The sequence below is a fragment of the Piliocolobus tephrosceles genome, chromosome 5 (assembly GCF_002776525.5).
Source record: "Piliocolobus tephrosceles isolate RC106 chromosome 5, ASM277652v3, whole genome shotgun sequence".
Classification (NCBI taxonomy): Eukaryota; Metazoa; Chordata; class Mammalia; order Primates; family Cercopithecidae; genus Piliocolobus; species Piliocolobus tephrosceles.
In genome coordinates this window covers 49,090,795-49,093,691 of record NC_045438.1, presented here as the reverse complement: position 1 = coordinate 49,093,691, position 2,897 = coordinate 49,090,795, and the positions used below count along the sequence as shown (strand labels likewise).

Sequence of the window (2,897 nt, the reverse complement as noted above, 5' to 3'; positions counted from 1 at the left end):
TGTATATTACACATATATATACACATACATATACATATATGTAATTATGTAATAGTTATGTATTATATAATATATAAATATGTATTATTATAATATATAAATGTATCATATGTTATGTATTATATCATATCATATAATTATAATATATAATTATATATGATGTAATAGATAAAACAATTACTATATAATTAATTAATACATATTATTATATTTACATTGTATATATTATAGATGCACACATGCATATAAAATATAAAATAGAACTATATTATAGGTAATATAAAATATAACTATATTATAGATATATAGTTAATATAAAATATAACTATATTATAGGTAATATAATTATATATAACTTAAAAGTTTTATATACATATAAAATATGTGTATATATATGCATGTATGTATATATTATATATACAATGTGTGTATATGTGCATATATTATATATGTATATGTGCATATATATGTGTATACTATATACACATCTGTATATCTAATATATGTATATACATATACATATATTATACATACATATAATATATCATACATTATATGCATAATACAATATATAATACATGCATATATAATATACATATATTATACATGCATATATAATATACATATATTATACATGCATATAATATAATAGACATATATAATATATACAGATGTATATATTATATATGTATATTAAATACATATGTATGCATATATACATCTGTATATATTATTTATGTATCTTATATACATACATTAATGCACATCTATATATGTATATTATACAAACATGTGTATCGTATGTATATTACATATACATATGTATATATTATATATGCATACATATGTATATGTTATATATGTATGCATATATACACACATATTGTATATATAATATATGCATATATATGCAATATGCATATATATCCACACATATTGTTCTGCTTCCTCTGGAGAGCTCTAATACACAAGTGCTTATTTATTAATGCACTGAAAACCAAGATCTAGCAGTAGATTGAATAGCTACATCTCTTCTAAGTAGTGATGAGTACAAATAACATCACGGACTATTTGTAGCCACTCTGAAGTGATATGAAAATATCTGTGTTTTGGACACTTCTGCTTCTGGTTTATTTATTTATTTATTTTTGAGACAGAGTCTCACTCTGTTGCTCAGGTTGGAGTGCCATAGCGTGATCTCAGCTCACTGCAGACTCTGCCTCCTAGGTTCAAACAATCCTCCCGCCTCAGCCTCCCAAGTAGCTGGGTAGCTGGGATTACAGGCGTGAACCATCACACTCAGCTATTTTTTTGTATTTGAGTACAGAGGGGGTTTTGCCATGTTGGCCAGGCTGGTCTTGAACTCCTAGCCTCAAGCCATCTGCCTGCCTCGGCCTCCCATAGTGCTGAGATGACAGGTGTGAGCCACCATGCCCAGTCCATTTTCGGTTCTTTATTCCAGAAGTTGCTGGCTGAGGTAGCGTGTGAGTGAGTGTGCTCTCTGTGGGAGTCCACCATGGCATACCGTGGCCAGGGCCAGAAAGTGCAGAAGGTTGTGGTGCAGCCCATCAACCTCATCTTCAGATGCTTACAAAATAGATCCTGGATTCAGGTGTGGGTCTATGAGCAAGTGAATATGTGGACAGGAAGCTTTATCATTGGTTTTGATGAGTGTAAGAACCTTGTATTAGATGATGCAGAAGAGATTCATTCTAAAACAAAGTCAAGAAAACAACTGGGTCGGATTATGCTAAAAGGAGATACTATTATTCTACTACAAAGTGTCTCCAACTAGAAATGATCAATGAAGTGAGAACCTGTTGAGAAGGATACACTTTGTTTTTTAGATGTCCTTTGTCCAATATGAACATTTATTTGCATTGTTTTGATTACCCTTATGTCATTACAAGATGACAATAAATGCTGTAGGATTGTTTGAATTAAAAGAAAGAAAGGAAAGAAAGAAAGAGAAAGAGAAAGAAAGAAAGAGAGGGGGAGGGAGGGAGAAAGAGAAAAAAGAAGAAAGAAAGAACGAGTGAGAGAGAGAAAGAAAGAAAGAAAGAAAGAAAGAAAGAAAGAAAGAAAGAAGAAAGAAAGAAGGAAGGAAGGAAGGAAGGAAGGAAAGAAAGAAAGAAAGAAAGAAAGAAAGAAAGAAAGAAAGAAAGAAAGAAAGAAAGAAAAGAAAAGAAAGAAAGGGGGAGGGAGGGAGAAAGGAAGAGAAAAAAGAAGAAAGAAAGAAACAGGGGGGAGGGAGGGAGAAAGAAAGAGAAAAAAGAAGAAAGAAGGAAAGAAAGAAGAAAGAAAGAAAGAAAGAAAGAAAGAAAGAAAGAAAGAAAGAAAGAAAGAAAGAAAGAAAGAAAGAAAGAAAGAAAGAAAAAGAAAGAAAGAAAGAGAGGGAGGGAGGGAGGGAAAGAAAGAAAAGAAGAAAGAAGGAAAGAAAGAAAGAAAAGAAAGAAATAAGAAAGAAAAAAGAAAGAAAGAACAAAAAGAAAGAAAGAAGGGAAGAAAGGAGGAAAGAAAGAAAAAATATCTGTGGTTTGTATGGGTGATGTCACAGATAGTGCTAATACTGGCAATTGTTGCTTACATTCAGAATTGAAGAAAATGCTAAATTGCAGTCAGAAGTTAGTGGGAAGGAAAAAAAAGATAAAATTCTTCTATTCACATTTGTGGACCTCTGAGTTAAGAATCCCTGCACAAGAGGCAGTTCCAGCACTAGCACTGAAGTTGATCAAGATTTCACCACATATCAGGCAGGTGTTTTTGAGGTTCGCACCAGGAAAACTAATTACCTAAACACAAGTGTCAGCCATTTCTATGTCCTTTATATGCATCAAATATTGTTCTGGAAGCTTTAGGTGCCTCTCTGGATGACCCACTGAAAGGCCTCTCCTACT

The 2,897-nt window shown here is 31.6% G+C and overlaps 1 pseudogene; it reads left to right on the top strand.

The window, feature by feature from the left end:
- The first annotated feature begins 1,162 nt into the window (after positions 1-1,162).
- On the top strand, positions 1,163-1,795 carry LOC111523651 (annotated as a pseudogene).
- The last annotated feature ends 1,102 nt before the right edge of the window (positions 1,796-2,897 follow it).